General features: G+C 41.6%; 1 protein-coding gene across 2 annotated transcripts in view; it reads left to right on the top strand.

Moving 5' to 3' along the window:
* PRKCD (protein kinase C delta) overlaps positions 1–21,111 on the top strand; it is a 129,621-nt gene that overhangs the window by 43,021 nt on the left and 65,489 nt on the right. Inside the window, exon 1 of one of the 2 annotated variants that reach the window (XM_089523875.1) lies at positions 1,701–1,798. The exons of the other annotated variant lie outside the window; for it this stretch is intronic. The gene's annotated coding sequence lies outside the window, so the exon portion shown is untranslated. Of the gene's footprint in view, positions 1–1,700; positions 1,799–21,111 lie in introns of those variants that run through there. 2 annotated transcript variants of the gene reach the window in all.

Below are 21,111 nucleotides of genomic sequence, written 5' to 3'. Positions count from 1 at the left end.
AGAGAGAAAAGAATTGGTTTTAGAAAACCAAAGGGAACTACAATCACGGGTCCTATATTTAAGTCTACTAGCTCTGTGTAGTTTGGAAGGATTCAATGAAGACTGGATATTGTTGCTGCATGCTACAGAAATGAAAAGGATGAAATGCCAAACACATGTTGCACCAACCGTGTTTTCCAGCCCATTGCTTACTCAATTCTAGAAATATCCACCACTTCTAGACTAGACACACTAGTTCTTCTCGCTCTGGTCTCTTTCAAGAAAGAGGAAGTGAAACTTTTCATGACAAAACTATCAGCATTTTACAGTCTAGCAGCACAAGGCCAGCCACGTTCATTTTGAATGATGCCCTGCTGTCTTAAATGGAGCCTACTTGGTTTGCACAAGACGGCAACTGAGAGGAAGCAAATCTAAGACTGTAGTATGACCGGTCACACATGTGGGTTGTTTAAAGCAGGTGCCCTAGCTAGCATAAAGCCAATGTTGAAGGATGATGGTACTTAGAGTGTAATAAGCTACAGAGGGCCAAACACTCCCTGCTCCGGGTCCAAAAGTTGTGCTGACCCATATGGCCGATGGACTGGCAGGAAATCAGAATGGTAAAAGCGAGACTGGCCTGTAATTGTTTCTGTCCAGGGGCTCAAGAAAACCACACGATTAACATTGCAATCTTTTTTATGTCCATCTTCTCAGTAGCAAGCATCATTGTGTTCAAAGAGATTTTCTCCTAGTTAAGAGTCGGTGTGAAGCAGTGGTTTGAGTGCTGGGCTGGGACACTGGGGGCCCAAACAGACAGGCCAAAATAAAGCTGCTTTGGGCCACTTCAGAGGTATGCTGTTTAAATGATGCATGTGTCCTAAGAGTCCGGAAGCCATGCCAAGGCCACACTCCAGGCCTAAGGACTAGAGCGCTGCTTTGGCCCATCTTCTGGCCTCTTAAGATGTGTGTGTCATTTAAACAGCATACCTCCAAAGTCACCTGGAGCAGCTTTATTCTGGCCTGTCTCTATGGGCCCTGAGAGGCCAGGGTTTGAATCCCTGCATGTCCACGTAAACTCACTGGGTGACCTTGGGCAAGTTACACTCTCTCAGCCTCAGAGGATGGCAAGGGCAAACTCCCTTTGAAGAAACCTGCCGAAAAAAGCCCTTCATAGGTTGGCTTGGTTGTCGTTGTTGTGTGCCTTCAAGGTGGCTTCCAAGTCATGGGGTTTTCCTGGCAAGTTTCTTCAGAGGGGGGTTTCTCCAGAGTGCGACTTGCCCAGGGTCAGCCAGGGGGGCTTCTTTGGCCAGGGCAGGATTTGAACCCAGCTCTGCAGAGTCCTAGTCCAGTTCCTATTCTTTGGAAGATTTACTGTTGATAGATCGGCCTTAGGGTCGCCATAAGTCATAAACAATCTGAAGGCGCACAACAAGCGTGTCTCCTCCAGGTGGGGCCCATGGAGGGTTTGGCAAAGCAGGAGGAAGAGCAGAAAGAGGAAGGCCGAGGAGGGAGGAGGGAGGGCTCCGGGGTCCTTGGCTTCCCGGGGTCCTCTTCCGAGGGAAGCCCCCTCTTTCTCTGCCCTCCTCCAGCTCCCGCCCAAACCCTCCTCAAGAGAGAGAGGAAGCAGCAGGTGAGCGCCTCTGAGGCGGAGCAAAGAGGAGGAGGAGGAGGAGGAAGAAGAGAAGAGGGAGGGAGGGAGAAAGGAAGAGAGAGAGAGAGAGAGGCGGTCCCCAGGCAGCCCGGCTCCAGACTCTTCGGAGCACCCAGCAACTCCGGTGCGCTTCTGGCGCCAGGCAAGGCTCCCCGGAGGAGGAGGAGGGTGAGTAGTAGAGGGTCTGGACTGAGGGGCTCCGGGGGAGGAGGAGGGCGGGCAGGCAGGGGTCCCCTTCCTCTTCCCCCTCTTCCTCCGGGCTCTTGCCCTTCTCCTCCCTTTTCTCCTCTTCCTTAAGCCTCTTCCTCAGAACTTTTCCTCCTCCTCCTGGGGACTCTTTCCCTTCTCTCCCTTTTCTCTTCTTCCTCGGGGCTTCTTCTCTCCTTCCTCCTCCTCCTCTTCCTTAGAACTTCTCTTCCTCTTCCTCTGGGCTCTTTCCCTTCCCTCCTTTTCTTCCTCTTCCTCTCTCTCTCTCTCTCTCTTCTCCCTCCTGCTCCTGGAGGGGGGCTGCTGCCTGAGCCTGGCTTGCCCCTGCCCTCCTGCTCCTCCTCCTCCTCCTCCTCTCTTGGGGCCGGGGTTGAGACAGAGAGCCATCGGCGGGAGAAGAGGCAGCAGCCCCTGGGGCCAGCTCTCCGCCGGCCTCTGCTCCTCCTCCTCCTCCTCCTCCTCCTCGGCTCTGCTGGGAGTTTTCCCGGTCCCTCCGGAGGTGTGGGGTGTGTGGGGGGGGGGGGAGGTATGTGTGCCTCGGGGGGGTTGTAGCCTCTGCCCCGGGATTGGCTCTCCTCCTGGGACTTCCTCGTTTGAAGAGCCTCCATGTTTCCTTCTCTGCGCTCAACCAAAGGGAGGAAAAACACTTGACTGATGGTTGCTTTGGGGGTGCCTTCCCCTCCTGGGCTGCATCCACACTGGAGAAATCATCCTGGTTAAGTGGTATGGCTCACTGCTGTAGGATTCTGGGAACTGTAGTTTGTTGTGGCCTCAACCTACAGTTCCCAGAATCCCAGAGCGCTGAGCCACTTAATCAGGATGGTTTCTCCAGTGTGGATGCAGCCCAGTGTAGCTTACTGCATAGATCTGCCTAGTCTGTGTTTGCGTTTTTAAAAAAGGGACTGTCGAGTCCTTAGAGTTTGGGGTTTTTTTTACACTCAGTGGGAAGGGAGGAACTAGTAGGGAGGGGAAAGTAGGCAACAGGATCCTGAAGCACCTTGGAGACTAGCTGAAAGAAAGAGACTCTCAGAGGTGTTGTAAGATCCCTTTGGGGAATTCTGGGAGTTGGAGATTGTTGTGGGGCCCTGGGCCCACAACAATCTCCAACTCCCAGAATTCCATAGCCTTGAGACAAACAACAAGCTAAAGCAGTGCCAAGCCAGGCTATTTCTCCAGTGTGAATGCAGCCTTTGGGAAGCCTGACCACTGCTCCACTGCAATGTCCAGTGGGTTTGTGAAATCATCCTTGTCTTGTGGTCTCTTTCTTTCCCGCCAACCTTTCCCCATTTGCTAAAGCTAGGCAGAGCATGTGGGCTCACTGTCCAGGATCAGGTGTGGCCTTCTCCTGCTTTTTCCCTAAGCCACCATGGCTGCTGTCCATAGGTATTTGTTTTCGTTTGGGGAGGAGGGGTGTTTGCTTGGTCACATGAGGTATGGCTGGGTTGGCTTGGATTAGTCATCTCAGGTTATTTGACAGTTTAAGAGTGTTTCGGCTGAGCACTTGTCCTCTGTTTCTGACAGACAGGCTTGCTTTTCAGTGGCCGATGGGCTTGTATTCATTCCCCTCTTTCAAGTCTAAAGTTTTGGACAGAGGTCCAAAACACACTGCAGAATTAATCCCAGTTGAGGCCACTTTAACTGTCCTGGCTCAGTGCTAGGGAATCATGGGAAATGTAGTTTATTTTGCCACCAGCGCTCTCTGACAGAGAAGGCTAAATGTCTCACAAAACTACAGTTCCCCAAATTACCTAGCATTGAGCCAGGGCAGTTAAAGCGGTCTCAAACCAAGTTATTTGGGACCAGAGGTATATCTGATGTCTGCCTGGTCTCTTCCAGACACTTCAGTTCTATGTGAGCGCATAGTATTTAAAACATCTTCTTAACTACAGCTGTGCCGCCATTACTTGAGAGAATGTGTCCTGGTTTTACAGGCCCATAAAACTATGGTGGCTGGACATTTTGACACAAATGCCACAAGTGAACTTCAGCATGTGTAGTAACACCACTCTCGTGTACACATAGAGCGTTAGTAGCGGGACCCACAGGACTTCCTCTTCCTATACAAAGCCTCAAGGGTGGCAGCCATACTACACTGCAGGTTGCCCTCTCCCCACTCCTCCCAAATATAGTGCTTGAAAACAGTTGCTTGAAAATCGTATCAGTGGATTGAGCAATATGTGGCTTCTTCCTGTCACAGTAGCAGCTATATTTCTAAATGAAATGGTTGGCTGATACCAATGACTGCTCCTCTATACTTGGGTCATTGATTCCAGGAAGTGTAGCAAGCTGTGCCTGGAGAACAAATAGGGAGGAGTTTATCACTGAGCTCATAAATATCTGGGAATGCACAATGGGTGTAATTTGCTTATCTGTAAATCAGATTTAATGCAGATTGTGGAAACTCTGGAGCCAGTTAATGGGAGAGTGAAGCAGCATATTAAATCAATGGGAGAGTGAAGCAGCGTATTAAACCAGTACTCTTTTGGATGCAATCCTGTGCACATATTTCTAAGAGCAGCCCACTTTTTAACCAGTTGGGCTTGTGGCTAATCAAATGCATAGGTTTCTCAGTTTGTATATTCACGTTTGATATGATAAGACACATTTTCAATGTTGCTAGCCTTAAATGATGACATATATCTGACGATGCATGATACTGAGTAAGGAGAGCATTTGTGCTCTAATAGTTAGAGCAGCAGTTGAGGATTCCCGAATTCAAAGTTCAGCTTTCCCCTTCTAAGTCACAACATTTACTTGAGTCTTGAGCTCACCTACCCCATAGGGCTCTCATGGGATTAAACTGCATGAAGGGGGATAATTTAGGAAAGTCAGGATATAAGCGCAGTAAATAAAAGTCTGTGTTTTCAAATACATACAGGTGTGCATACTTTTATTAGGATTCATAAATTGTGTAGAGTTATGTCAAGTGATTCAACAAGTTTGAAAATGGAGCATAAAGAGAAATATTACTTAGTGAAAATAGTTCAGGAGTAGTCCAATTCCCCTTGGTGGTACTAATGTGAATCACTGGGGAGAATAGCACATTTATGATATTCCTCATCAAACACCAGCATGACCTTTATTTCAGTACTACTGAAACTGGTGGTCCATAGACCAATGCCTGCCTGTAAGCCCTTGGCTATTGGTCTACAGTAGGTTTCTAGGATTCTGTGTGAATATGATAATATGGCACAAATATGATATTGATCCTTGGTACATTTGGAAGAAAAGAAATGCTCAATCCATCACATCAGAGCATTTGAGAAGCCCTGCTTTATTTGATAAGCCTCTTTATATGACAGCCTGAGCATGTAAGTGAGCTTTAGTCTTGTTGAAGTCAGCTAAAAGGAGCATATGTTGTACCTGGCAAGTATAGGATTGCAATTATTACAAAGGAACAGGAGTACATTTCTGGCTTTTGGACTTGTGGGTGTAGGTGAGATGAAAGTCAGTGTCCAATGCTGCAGGTGATTTCATTCTTCCATTTATTGAAATTTGTATCTCTTAATTCAGAGGATGGCAATGGCAAACCCCCTCTGAAGACACCAGCCAAGGAAACCTTGTGACAAGTCACCATTAGTAGGAAATGACAGCACACAATGATAAGAACAAATCTCTTCAATACTATTTAGAATACTAGAATAATTTGACAATAATTTGACTCTTAGTACAGTAACAAAGCAGATTTTTTTAAAAAAAACTGGCATCTGCGAAAGCTTCTGCTATGAGCTTCTTTCTTTCAGTTAGTCTCAGAAGTGCTACAGGATCCCTTTGCATATGGATTATCCAGGCTAACATGGCTGCTTTTTTGAACTCTTTAGGGAGGGCACTGCATAACTAGGGTGCTCCTTCCAAAAAGGCTTTTTCATCTTTTGGAGAATGCCTTGCAAAGACCTCACCATACAGTTTTTGAACATTGGTAGACTGATAGTGGAAGAAGATTCTAATCCATTTAGGACTTTAAAAGTAAGAAGCAGCATTTTGAATTAGATCTAAAAGTGAGCAGGCAGCCACCCAAGTTATTATATGATTGGTTTTATTCCTACATAAATTTATGTGGATTTAGGCTGCATCTATATTGCAGTAATAATGCAGTTTGTCAATTCATTAACTGCCATGGCTCAATGCTACAGAATTCTGACATTTGTTGTGGCACCAGAGCTCTATCAGAAAAAGGCTAAATATCTCACAAAACGACAAATATTGGATTGACAGATCCCTGAATTCAGTAGCATTGAGCAATGGCAGTCAAAGCAGTGTCAAATGGCATTATTTCTGCAGTACAGATTAGACCTTAGTCAGCTAAGATATATCATTATAATTGATTAAGCTGTCTTTAATAGGCTAATAACCCTATGAGTAAATGATTCAACTTCCTAATGATTTAAATTTACAACTGACATATGGAGGTAAAAATGGGGACAGTATTACATTTTGTATTGGGAAATTCCTCCAGAACAGTGTTGGGACACGGAGTGCTGCCAGAAGAAAGGAGAAAGTCCTGTTGGGCTAGCTGACTTCCAGTAGCCACCAGTTACAACAGTGATATAACCTGCCTTGGCTTGTGAAACTTCTTTATTTACTCAGAAGTAGCCATACTTGCATAAATTTCTTGTTAACCTTATGCAAATCCTTGTTATCAGAATGCCAGAAAAGATTCTTAAAAAGATTCTTAGTGTAGTGTCATTTAGGCCAAAATGACAATGGTAAAGCTGAGTCACCAGGGTGGAAGTGATTGTAACACATCATTGTAGTTAAACGTTTGTTTATGATATCAAAACATATGCTCTTTCTTACATAATTCTATTGCTTGTTCCCTGTTATCTTTTTAAAATTAAATTATTAATTTTTTGCATTTGAAGACTTGTGGTGAAAGGAGAGTAGTGCATGTTGTGTCTTATGAGCATTGATACTATTTCAAGTTATACAGTGGACTCTTTGTATACATGGGAGATCTGTTCTGGACACACACACCCCATCATATGGGAAAAACTGTGGGACCTCAAGTCCCGTTGATTTCAATGGCGGTGTGTTCCCGCCCGCGCACCACAGGCACACATACCATTTTGTCCCCCTGGGCTTGTTGTCTGTGTGAGCTCATACGGCAAGCCCACATATGGGGCAGGGGGACTGTATTTGTTGTTGTGTACCTTCAAGTCATTTCTGACTTATGGTGACCCTAAGGTGAATCATGGGAGTTTCTTGGCAAGATTTGTTCAGATATTTAATCAGAAATTTAAAGTCTTTTTACGTGTGAATGCAAACACTCACTGAGATGGATTTTTAACATTCCCTTGTGTGAAGTGATTTATAGGGTATTTTTGATTGCATAGAAATCCATTCTCCCATAAAGAAATTTTGCCAGGACAAAGATTTAGGCACAGACTGTACTAGCTTGTCATAACTCAAGATGTGGGGAAAAGCACTGAAATAGACAAACCTTAGTGCTCATCAGCTTGAATAAAATAACTTGCTTTCTTTGAATTTGGTATATTTATGGCCCCATGGAAATCCAATATATTTCAAGAATTAAAAATACCTCATCTTCATAGGAGTGCTTGTGGGTGCAGATTGAAAGGTATTCCATGATACTCAAACACACAGAGCCTGAAAACCAATGTTCTTATGAAGTAGAAAATTTATTTAGAGTAGCTGACAGACACCCTTTACTGAAAAAAAATACTATCACTATTACTTACAACAGGAAAAAGGTGTGTGTGTGTGTGTGTGTGTAAGTAAACCCCAGGTTCATTGTTATGAAGTGGAAACATTCTGAGGTAAGAAGAGCTAATGCGGATGCTGTGCAACTGGGAAGAAGAAAAATAATTCAACTACAATGCAACACATACTGTTAACAATTAAGATTTGAGCTACATGTTGGCAAAACAGTCTAGCATTACCATGAGTTATAGGGTTGTTTGCAATTTCTTTTGAAAATGGGTTGTCTGAGCTCATAACCAGAAATGACCGGTTAAATTTAGTTGATGGTGAGTGATGAAAATGCTCTGCTTCACCAGTGAGACATGAAAGCAGCATTAAATAGGCAAGTTAACACATGTAATGGCTGTCTTGGAAAAAAATGTTGAGTTGTAAATGCATAATAGAAAAGTAAGGAACAAAACTGAGAGCAGCAATATCCATAGAAATTGGTAAGACAAAGTCATCTTTAAACTATCCATGGTATATGTGTATATTTCTCCTAAAACATCTATCACTCCAGACTAGGTAAAGCTTACTATATTCTCTAAAGTGTCAACTAAACTTTAAAGGAAAATATGAGGGGTGAACTGGAAATTTGTAGGTACCTATCCCAAGCAGGCAAAACAGGGACCTACAGGCTTAGAGAAAAACCAGGAAAGGCTGTTACAGCAAGAGACACTGGGGTTTTTAAATATACAAAAGCAAGGTTTGAGCATTTCAAAGGAATACTTAGCAAAATTAAAAAAGCAGAATTCATTCAGAATTGTTCGGAATCTAATCTAACCATCCCTAAAATCTGTCTTGGGGCAGAATTATCAAGAGCAGCTTCAAAAATGGAAGGCATAACACCAATTTTATCAGAATACAGTCCAGCACTTCTGGCTGATTGCTCTGCTTGCTACACAAAGTGTCAAACCTTGAAACTTCTTCTCGCTGGTGTATTGTGTCATGCTTTCCAAGCTTTGTCAGTGCAGCAGTCAGTAAATCTACATATCAAACCTCTGGTAGTGACAATTTTCCACCCTCGAGGAAGGGCAGACTTGCTAGAGAATTGAAGTTTTACTCCCATTCCATTGACCTTGGCCTGAAGCAGATGGGCAAAAAGTGCCAGCTTTGGGTTGCATTGGGGTTGTGGCATGCAGACAATGCACGCCCTGAAAGCATTTGGAAGCCACACTGAGAGCTTTCCAACCTGGAAAAGCCAGCATGAAGAAAGAGCAATGAAAATCTGTTTCTGCCAGCAGCCAGGCTTGGGATTGCAGCAGCAGTCTGCTTCGGAAGCAGGTCTGTGCAGTCACTGTGCAATCAGGGCTGGCATGGTCCCAGCATGATCCTTTTGGTCCATCTGCTTTGGGCCCTTGTCCCCAATATCTGGATATCCAAGTTGAAATCTGAGTGGCATCTGTCACTGAGAGTGTTTTGACAGCATGATAAACTGTTGGTAAAAGACCCACACTTTAAACTACCGGACCAAGACTAAAATTCTGCTGTTACCATATAAAGCCCTAAACAACATGGGACCAGGGATCATCTTGTCCCTAATTAGCTATTATAATGTTGAGGTAGACTATCTTTGGTGGTGCCTCATAACTGTGATGTTCACTTTATTTTGAACACTAAGAGTACAGGGCATTCAGCATCACAACACCAAACATCTTAAGGCAATCCCAGTTGACATCTGATGGGTGCCTATGGCCCTGACATCTACCATATTCGGTTTTTTTAAGAGCTGTCTCTTTACATGGGCTTTCCCTAGGTATTAGTTTTTCTTTTTGTTCTTGCAGACTAGCAAAATTTGTTGCTGATCAGTAGAAATGTCTCTTCTTAGGTTTTTTTTTTCCTCCCCATGCTTTGATAGGTCTCTTGGGAAGTGGCATATAAATGCGCAAAAGAAAAAGAGAGAGACTTCTTGTGGCAAGTAGTGCACAAAATGAGAGTGTCGAATTTGCATGTGATGTCTTCCATTAAGATGCTTCTATGAAGTAAACTGAAGTTTGCAATTATAAGGGAATTTGTTTTTCTTGCAGCACAATCCTACTCAGAGATAACTTCCATTGCATTTTGTTGAACTTTCTCCTATTAAAATGGGTATAGGAATGCCTTTTTATGCCATTTTGGTTTTATACATACAGCAGTGTATAATTGTGGGGCAATCACAAATTTCATGCCAGGAGGTAACAGTGTATTCCCTTTTCACATACCAGCTTTTCATGTGATTGTCACTGGTAAGGCACTACAAAAGTGTTACCAGTTTTTGCTAACAGAATTTCAGAGCATGTTAGCATAAATAGAACCTTGATTGTAGGTAGTTTAGTTCTCTGAGCTTCAATAGTATGAAATTTCTTTACCACAACACTCAGTAATGTATTTTGAAGTAGTTTATGGTAGGAAATTTTCCTGGGTATATTTTGCCTGTTTTTATGTAGTGTTTATATTGTAATATATTAATTATATTAATTATAGTGTGTGCATGCCTTCAAGTCACCTGTCAACTTATGGTGACTGCTGTGGTAGTGTTGCTAAAAATGAACAATAATGACTGTGTAAAATTGTAAAACTTCTGCCTAATTGCATTTATCCTTGCCGTTCTAATGTTCGCCAAATATTTAATTTACACTCCAAGATGCTTAGCTGCTAAGGAGACAAACAGCAAACTATACCAATGAGTTTATGTTAGATATCAGTAGATGAATTGATGGTAAAGAATCACATAGGTTCTAATTCCATCATCACATTTTTCTGCTTCATTCAGATTCTGAGATCTCATATAGACAAATACTTTTCCATTCTTCTAATGATAGGAGATTGGGAGAACACAATTGGTTTATATACACTGCTCCCTCCTCTTCTCTCACAGCTGAATCTCCCCCAATACATTTACACAGCTATCACTTGACATATCTGCACCAGCAGTTTTTCTTTTTCCTAACATTTAATAAAATGGGCACAACTGACAGTTTCACACCATGGCTAAAAGGGTGTTTGCAAGCCAATGTTGAAGCAGTAAATTTTGAAGAGCAGGCCTTCATGGTGATAGACCGCACACCCCATGAGATACAGGTGGCCAGGCTGATCTGTATATATAAAAAACAAATTACTTGCAATTTTCATCTCCATCAGGAGCAACTGTTTCATAAAGCTAATAATTCTTGCCCACTTTTGACCAAGACAAAATACAGCAAGGATAACTCATAACATTTCATTGTTACTGGGACTGAAGCTACAATCAGAACAATTAGGAGAGCATTGATAATGCCATCATCCCTGCTAGTCAGAAAAGTTCAGGGGCGTAGGCCCTGTGAACATAGGATCCACAAACATCAGTAGCTAGCTAATGAACGGCGAGTGAAGGAAAGGAAGGTATTTAGATGCCAGAAGGGAGTCTGTACAGTGGAAGCCCCCCCCCCCCGCCATGCATACCAAAATCCATGAATGCTCAAATTCCATTTTATACAATGATGCAGTAAAATGGTGTCCCTTATGTAATACGGAAAAAATCAAAGTTTGCTTTCTTGGATTTTTTAAAAAACATTTTCAAGCTGTGGATGGTTGAATTTGTAGATACGAAGGCCCAACTATACTGTGCTATTAATCTCTAAACCATGGTTATGACATTAGACAGCTTTGTGACTGCACAAGTCACAGTTAAACATGGTTTTCAGCTTGAGGCAAAAAATAATAATACCCACACAATGCTGCCTTGCCTTTGCTGTACTACCGTATATACTCATCTATATGTTGAGATATTTATGCCCAAAAATTGACCCCAAAATCCTGGGACAACTTATATATGGGTCAATACAGTAATGTAATGATGGCAACTCATTCAGTGACAAACACACAAACATACACCTTCCTCCCTCCCTGCCTGGGAATGGACTGTTGGAAGCAGACAGAGTGCAGGGCGATTTTGATTTCTATGGTAGCAACAGCTAATCCAGTCACAAACACACACACACACACCAGTCACAAACACACACACTCAGGGAGCAATAGCTGATCTAGTGAGAAACACAAACACACACTTTCCTCCCCACTTTCCCTCCCTGCCTGGGAATGGGCTGCTGCAAGCTAACAGAGTGCAGGGCGATTTTTATTTCTTTGTAACAGCTGATCCAGTCACAAAGACAGACAGACACACACACACACCTTCCTCCAGTCCAGATACACATATGCACACACACGCTTTCTCTCCCTACATGCTTTAGCTCCTTTTATGTTTGGCTCTCCCCCAACTGACCCTTCGCCCCTGCCGCTCCCTCACCCTCTTTGAGAAAACAAGCCAGCCACTGCAGACAACTCTGGATGGGCCAGCAGTAAAGAGCTTCCATTCCGGGGACAGTCTATTGTAAAAGTAGGTTTCTTGATGGGATTGAAGGGGCAGAGGGCACTTGTGACTGTTGAATCCCACTCCAAGGAAAAAATGGCTGTAGCCGGGGCTCTTTGGTGCTTCCTCACTGCAGCAGAGAAACAGCCTCTGTCCACTGCTGGGGAAATGCTGAAGAGCCACCATGGACCTGAGGAGCCTCGAAGTTTTACCATCAACGAAGCCACAGGTCATACCAAAATCCATAACTTTGGCCCGAAAACATGCCCTCGAGTTATACATGAGATTAACTTACAGTCAAGTATATGTACTTATCCTACTGGTGACTGAGTCATTTGGTGGTGGAAAGGATGTCTTTGAAATCTTTTCTTGGTGATGTGGAGCACCTCATGGTGATCACTTTTCACCTAAACATGTAATACTTTGAAAGTGTATTTCAGAAAACATTGCTAGCTTGATAATATTGACAGAGAATTAGAGTTTGAGAGTGTCTTGGTAGGTGCAGTGGCCTAGACAGGACTAAAAAGAAGGCAGGCATGAGATAGGGTGGGAGGGACAAACATTGTCCTATCATTGTCCAGGGAGGAACATCTTTGTCCAGGGAGGAACATCTTTACCTTCAAGAAACCCACCTTGGGCAAGTCACGCTCTTATCCTCAGAGGATGGAAATGACAAACCCCCTCTGAAGAATTACCAAGAAAACCCTATGATAGGTTCACCTTAGGGTCACCATGAGTAAAAAATGACTTTGAGGCACACAGTGTATCTAGAAGTTTCAGTAAGTGTAAATCGGGGCAGTTAAACTGCTAAGCTATGTGTGGTACAATACACCAGTAGTGAAAGGTATTGCATAGCATTATAAACCTGATCAGCTCTTAATGTAAACAGAAAATGCTCCATGTTGTCCATTTGATACCTCTTATTCAGGCATGTAAACATGGGCTTTCTCTGTCTTTCCTATAATCACAGAATAAATTAGTAACCAAATTGCCTCCTGTCATGATTTTTATTTCACTTTATTTTACATTGTCTTGGTGGCTCTATATCAAGAGTTGCTATAGAAATATTAATATCAATATTACTAAATTAGATTTTAATTACTTTAATCCATTAAATCTAATATATTACTATTGATAGTAATATTTCTATTTTAAAAAAATATTTTAGTAATGTTCCTTAGAGAGCCAGCATGGCATAGTGGTTTGAGTGTTGGACTACAACTCTGCTGACCAAGGTTCGATTTCTCATTTGGCCATGAAACTCATAGCATGACCTTGGACAAATTATATGCTCTTACCACATTGCCACACTACACTCTTATAGTGCTGCTATTCCACTTTTATTGCTCTGGCTGCCTCGTCTTGCATTCTGGGATTTGTAGTTCAGTGAGGCCTAAGAGCTTGCTGGCTGAGCATTCTAAATGTCCCTCCTTAAACTTCTTGAAAAGTTGCATTTTCATGAGGGCCAGCTGAATAAGCAAAGAGAAGTAAAATGTTTGTCTTCATTAAATGTTCATTTTATTAATATAGGGGAAGGTGTACATACACACATTTTTACATTTATTCATGGACTTATTTAGGAGACCATGCTACGCTCAGGCTCACAACGTTACATACCCCATTATAAATGTTATGCTTCTGTAAGTCATTATTGGGAGCCAGCATGGCATAATGGTATGAGCATAGGAGTAAGACCCTGGAGATCAGTTCCCTGCTTGGCAATGGAAACCTGCTGATAGGGTTGCCTTAGGGCTGCCGTAAGTCAGGAATGACTTGGAAGGCACAAAGCAACAATAACAAAAGTTGTATATTGTAAATAAGTATACCTCATCCAGTTGAAAAAGAAATCTGATACTCTAATTTCAGCTCCTTGGCTATATGTAACGGCTTTTTACTGCTCTAGTTCTTAGTACAACTAATGCTGTTCCTGGGATGGTCTTGTCTGCTGCTTGAGTGAACTTGAGGTACACCTTGGTGAATGCTATTCACAGACAAAGGCTTAACCCAGCACTCCTCTCTTCATTATTGAAAGAAGCAAAGTTTTGGAAGAAGAACCCAAGTATGAGCCTTTTTAGAAGATAAGCCTTTCTGCAAGATAGCTGTAGAAAATTTTGTTTTCAGTCTGGGCATTTGACCAACTTAAAAAAGATTCAGTCAAGTATTTAAAAAAAAAAAAAGCATTAACTTTTTAAGTCCAGATAATAACAATTTATACATTAATAACACAAAGCAAATTAGATTTAAGTTACTGTTGAATGAGGTCACTTATGTTAATGTCACAAAGTAATGTTTAAGTTAGAGCATGCTGTATCAAAGTACTCAAGTTCAGCTTTAGAAGAGGTATTTTTTTGTTTTGTTTTTGTTATATTTCTTAAATTTTCCCCTTTACATTTCCAGGATACTCATGGCAACATACAGAGCCTATGCTACATTTTATCCTTTCAGGAAACCTTTTCAGGTTGAAGAATGGCCAGTTGTATCACCTGGTTAACATTGTAGCTGAATGAGCATTTGAATCTGGGATTTAGTGCTGTATGTAGAAACCCTAATTTTCACAAAATATGGTTTTATGATCATTTCGTGCTATTAGGCAGTGTTAATCAAAGCTTATCTGGAATGCAACATTCTAGTATTGTTGTTGTTGTTGTTGTTGTTGTGCTGTTACTGCCGTTAAGTCAATTTAATGGTGACAGAGTGATAAAATGCAGCTTTGCCTGACCCTTTGCCAGTTGGAAACCACTCAGTTTCTCCATATTCTGCCCTAACAGTGGCCTCTTATCCTGAGTACAGGTCACACATTAGGATAATCAACTATGCAACACATGCAGTCGCCCCTCCTTTTTCATGGGCGATCTGTTCCAGACCCCCTCGCAAAAATGGAGTTTCGCATATATTCAAGTGTCATTGGTTTGTATGTAGGCATGGGTGCACACCCCATTAATTCTCCCTCTGTTCATCCCTCGTACCCATGCGAGGGACGCGAGTCCAAAGAGTGCGAGGATGGAGAAAGGACTGTAATTTTTCATGTCCTACACAATCAAAAGTTTTGTTGTAATCTATAAGGCACAGGTTGATTTTCTTCTGAAATTCTTCCTGATGTTTTTTGTTCTAAGTATTTGGAAATTGATTTAGCATGGTACTCACAACTGAAATATAGGATGATTAGTACAATGTGTTTTGCGTGTGTAATCCAAATATTTCACATGTTCCTGTTTAATTTTGACCACTCTTGCTGTATAATATGAACCTATTCATGTGTACCAAGCAGGGGACCCTCTTAAGTAGAGTGAGACTTACTCCTAGGTAAGCACATATAGGACAGCTTTTGAGGTCTATAGAATTGTACTAAGAGTTTGCTTCTAGAAGCAAAAGACAAGACAGTGCCTTTAGTTTCCCCATTCCATGTAGACAAGCTAACCAGACTGCATTTTACTCAGAGCTTGGATAAAGGGTTTTTTTTAATTGCCTATCCCAGAATCCCACAGCTGTGTGCTTGAACAGCATCCTTCAGCACACCTGAGAAAAGTGGGCTGGCTTAGCAGGGCCAGGCACATAGAGAACTTTTCCTGCTAATACCTTGCCACCATTCATTCACCATCCCATTGTGCTTGGTTCTGTGCTCATTGAAAAAAATGCTGGAAGACAGTAGCAAGAGCCAAATGTCCCAGGAACAGACCAGTGCATAATGGCTTCTAATGCACTTAGCCTAGGCTGGTTGCCTCTCTGCTTGCATGCTGAGAAAGGGATCTTTACTAACATTGCTCAGTTGCATTGGGAGCACTGTTGGAGCGGCTGGTATTAATTGGTTCTGGATAATGGGAATATTTCATGAGGAATTCATTGCTCAGGGAAGCCTGCTGTCATTGTGAACCCCCTCAGCATTCACCACCAGCACTATGTGCATGTTTGCCTTTAATTTTATTAGCTGTTGTGGCAATATTTCCTGTAGCTAATTGAATGGGGTCTATCCAATTCATTTCAAGTAGGACTTGAAGGCACACAGCAACAACAAAGAATGTCCAGTCTATGGGCTTATATAAGACCATTACAAATTGTTGGCATTCAGAGCAAGAAGGAGAACCACTAATGGCTACCAAGTGTTATATGAACAAATTACTCTTTGAAGTAGAAATGAATCAATCAATCAATCAATAATGCTCTTTAAAGGTCAGACACCTATAGTGGTTCCTAAGAAGTTCTGTTGTAAGCTATCCATGGGATTGTGGATTTTTCTCACAGTATTGCTCCCAGCACCAGGATTAAAAGTACATTATTAACATGTGGTCGATTTATTAAGAAGTCTCTGGAAATTTGAAAAAGAGCAATTATGTTGTTTGTTCAGACAAGTATGCTGACATTCAATGCTTTTTTGTGCCACACTTTGCTAGAGAAAAAGAAGTTGTAGCATTGGAGAATGGATTTTATCTTCCTACTGAATGGATTTTCTTTCCGTTTTAGTTTTTGAGAAGCAGAAGGTAATTTGAAAGGAGGCAAAGTGTTAATTCTCTCTTACAAACTTGTCATTAATGAATGTTTTCATACATTTTGATACTCATGTACTCTTTCAAAAAAGGAAATAATGGTCTTTAGAGACTCAGGACTTTATCACATGGTGACCTATGTACTTCCATCCCGAAAATGGTTAAACATGTTGGCATCATGAAAAAGCAAGTAAATTTGCTAATGCTTATCACACACAGAGCACAACAAGGTGTTAAAAGCACTTTACCTATGCAAGAAAGTGGGTTGAGTGTGAATTTGGGTTTCAGACAGATGAGGACAAATCCCACTGCTAGTGTGGAAATAACTTTTTTGCACTTGCTTCAAGCTGTCATTTCCACAAGTGCATACACACACATGCTCCAGAGAGGGAAGGGAAACTGGGAAGGAAAATCCTCTTTGCCCCAGAAGCTGTTTCAGAAGAAGGCAGGTTGAGGTTTCCCTTTGCAAACTCCCATAAAACCACACACACACACTAGAAAAAAAGACAAGGTGGCTGGCCCATAAACCTGCCTGATTTCAGTGAGGTCTGAAACTCCCAGATGCCCTCCTTTTCCAGGACATGTCCTCCATTTCTCCCTCCAGTAAAGGAGGAATTCCAAAACATCCTCTCTCTTGCTCTTCCACCAGCTGTTCCCTTAATTAGAGGCTGCAGGAGAAAGATACCAGTTGTGCGAGGGAAAGAGGTGTGTGTGTGTGTATAGCCCTTTAAGAACAAGGCTGCCTTCTCTCCTTGGCACAGCAAGGAACCATGGGAAATCTGGGAACAGGGAGAATCGGGGACATGGTTTTCAGACTGCTGCAATTAAGTGAAAAGAGCAAATTTGTGAATGAACTGGACATAAAACACGGTATTTTTATGAAAATGCTTATTCCCTGATTCACCTCACTTTCTGTATGGATTCTGACCAGTTTGTGCACAGCATCATCTGAAAAGCAATTGTGAAATTATCCCTAATACCCGGGATGACCCTGCATTGTGACCAATTTAACCCTCCAATTTTTCCCATGTGAAAAAGTCCTCAGAGTAATGGATGGGGAAATAATTCTCATTACTATTGATTAGAAATTCAACACTGTATTATATTATTCATTTATAATCCATCTTTCTCTCAAAAATGAGACTAAAGGTTGCTACATTATATTTAAAAACAATACAAATTAAAATATAAATATAAAAATTTTAAAAATCAATTTAACAATTGATAAAGTTATAAGTATTAAACATTATAAGTATTAAACATTAAAGTAGTATAACATTATAAGTATTAAACAGTTATAAGTATTAAACATTACAATTAGCATAGAAACCTTAAAAATGGCACCACACAAAAAGCAGAATTTAAAATGCAATCTTTATAAGTAAGGTCCAGAACAGACAGGCCAAATAAAGCGGCTTCCATCTGCTTTGGGGGTGTGGCGCTTACATGACTCATGCCCCCATAGCAGCCCAAAGCTGCTCTGATGCCACTCTTCAGTCCTTTGGACTGGAGCAAAAAGGAGCCAGGATAATCTGCCTCCTGGTGGCATGGTTTGGATCCTGCAGCAGTGGTCCACTTTGGGAATGTGCCCTGCGGTTGTTGCGGTCTCGGCCATTTGCAGCCAGAATGGCTTCGAGCCTATCCTTCTTGCCTGTCTGCTCCAGGTCATATTCTTAAAACATGCTGCTATATGTGATGCACTGCTTTTAGTAGCAAATACATAGATGTGTATTTTTGCCTTACATTTTGAAAAGATCATATGGGAAGGGACTAGGAAAAAATGGACAGATCTCAATACTCCGGGCCAAAGACAACATGGAATTAACAGCGGTGCATGAATGCAATTTCAGTTTAGGTTTCCCCTTGCCTGTTATGTACATATAAAAATTGTGCATATTATTTCCATTCAGGTGATGAAAGTCATATTAAGTGTTGCTCCGAGAGTTGCTTAAGCTTACTCTAAAATCAGTGTGACCAATTAATGGGTCTTAAATACTATATTTATACCCCAGTCTGTCTCACTTTTGTGACACATGGATTATAAGTGCTCTAAACATGTTCCATAATACATTACTAGCCTAAAAGACAACTTAAAATTTATTAGATGCAGATAACGTGTACTATCAGTTCATAAATGTCATGCTTGAATCAAGGTACTTCATGCTGTTTGTTCCACAGTACCTTGGTACATTGCTGAAGGCAAAGGGAACTGGTTTCATTCCAAAACTTTATACACCTTTATGGTTTGCTCCCAATTCAGGAGTGCATGGTCCAGATTTTAATTATTTGCATGCTTACATTTCATTTCTGTCTGTCATAATTCTCTGGAATATATATAATTTATTAAATTTATTAAAAAGTAATGTCTTTGTGGAAGTAGATAGTGAATTGTTCAGAGCAGTTTATGTGAACAGAACTTGATCAATCACTTTCATGTGAAAAATTCCAATTTGGTTTACAAATGGAGTGTGGTGAGTATTATTGGAAAGCAAAAATGAATGGCTACTTCTCTGCTGTCTGATTTAGATGATTTATAGTTCAGTAAAACACCCTGTAGTTGACTTGTTATACGTTAGACTGACATTTAAATGGGAAGTGTGTGTGTGTGTGTGTTCAAGTTGCCTATCAACCTATGGTAATCCCATTAATTTCATAGGGTTTTCTTGGGCAGGGAAGACTCAGAAGTGGTTTTTCCAGTTCCTTCCTCTGAAATACAGCCTCTAGCACCTGATATTCATTAGCTGTCTCCAATCCAAGGACTAACCAAGGCTTTCCCTGCTTATGGTGAAGCGTATATGGAGGAAATCAGAAGAAACTTGCTGAAGTGTTATTTGTTGTTGTTGCTGTGTGCCTTCAAGTTGTTTCTGACTCATAACAACTCCAGAGCAGACCTATCACTGAGTTTTCTGGGGCTGAGAGTGTGTGACTCACCCAAGGTTGTCCAATGGGTTTCCATGACCAAGCAAGAAACCAAACCCTTTTCTCCAGTGTTGTAGTTCAATACTCATACCACTACACAACACTGTCTCTGAATTGTTAATATAGCTGATGATAAATAGAACTTCATACTGTACTTTCTGTAGGAGTTTATATAGTTCTTAAAGAAGCTGTAAGAATTATAGGAATGGGTTTTGGGAAGGGTCAAATCTTGACATTAAATGTAAAGAGACAGGGATTCATAAACCTGTGCATCAAGTGAAGAATAGTTCTTCAAAGACACTATTTCGTCATTTTGAAAATTTTTGTTCCCTGCATATGAAGATTTCAATTAAATTCTGTTCTCTATTTATGTTAAGGGGGGGGGGGGGACCCACTCCTCTGGATTCCTCCCACATCCTATGAAGAATTAGATGAACCACATTCTAATGATTTCAGTGTCCATAGGAGCTTCTCTTCTCCTCTCTCTTTCTCTCTCCTTCCCCTTCCTCTGCCTCAGTGGTCCCTAAACTGTGGCCTTTAAAAGATTTTGGACTTCAGCTCCCAGAAGCCTCAGCCATGTTGGCAAATAGTCTGGGATTCTGAGACCTGGAGTCCAAAATCCCTTGAAGAGTACAGTTTGGGGACCACTGAGGCAGAGGAAGGGGAAGGAGAGAGGAACGGAGGGGAGAGAGAATATAAACAAAGTTTGATTTGGTGTGCTTCAATTGCTCTACCCTTATAGACTGCATTCTATGAGTAATGGCTTTATGGTGTAGGATGGACCAACATTCCTCCCCCTTCCAATCCTCTGTTTTGAACACAGAATCAAATTGGCTCTGCCTGCTCTGACCTCTTGGCTGCTTTAACCTCCACTTTCCATTGGTTGCCTGTCTTTTGGGCACAAGTTATATTTTATTGACTTTTTATTAACAACCAACCTCTTGAGTATTCTTCTTTCTTTGTACCGCATAAGTATGCACTTATAGTTGCACTTCAGTGACATTTGGTCATGGGCTGTTTTAGACTGTCAGGACTGTAGCTCAGTATAATACCTCTGTTTAAATCACTGCCACCACCGTTTTTGTGCTGCAAATCAACCTGACATTATTTCTTTTGTCACTGTCCATCTGGGTCATACCCAGCACAATTGGGTCATACAACCTTCCTGGGGTGATTTTCAGTAGATTGAACTGTGGAGGAAAGGTTCATTCACTCTCCTTGCCATACCACAGTCTCAGTTTGGACTCACCTGCTGTTTCGCTAAAATGGCAGACATACTGTCTGGTTGTATGTCTCTAAGTCTGTGTGAATACAGGAGAAACGTAAGAACTTCAGACAGGGTGAGCTCCCTTATCAAGAATTCCAAAATCTGAAATACTCCAAAAACTCAAACTTTGTTCACGGGAGGCTGAGATACTGACATCCTTGATTTCTGATAGTTCAGTGTACACAGATTTTGTTTCATGCAAAATATTATTTTAAAATATTACATAAAATTATGTTCAGGCCATGTATATAAGAGGTATATGAAATATAAATACATTTTATGTTTTGACATGGGTCCCATTTCCAAGATATCGTGTGTGTGTGTGTGCGCGCGCGTGCAAATACAGGTATACAAAATCGGGGGGAGGGAGGATCCAAATCCTTCTAGTCCCAAAAATCCCAGATAAGGGATACTCAGCCTGTAATGTGCCTATAGATGATGCTGCATGTAGGATTGTATGCCCATGCATTAAACTCTTGAGGTACCAGTATATTCTGATACAGTATCAGCATTCTTTACTAGCTTCCTCAAAAGCTACCATTCATACCAGATCAGAAATCACCTGTTTTTGTTCACGATT

This window comes from Sceloporus occidentalis, unplaced genomic scaffold (assembly GCF_023333645.1).
Source record: "Sceloporus occidentalis isolate IW3139 unplaced genomic scaffold, rSceOcc1.0.p SCAF_1, whole genome shotgun sequence".
Lineage (NCBI taxonomy): Eukaryota > Metazoa > Chordata > Lepidosauria > Squamata > Phrynosomatidae > Sceloporus > Sceloporus occidentalis.
This window is presented reverse-complemented; position numbering and strand designations above follow the sequence as displayed.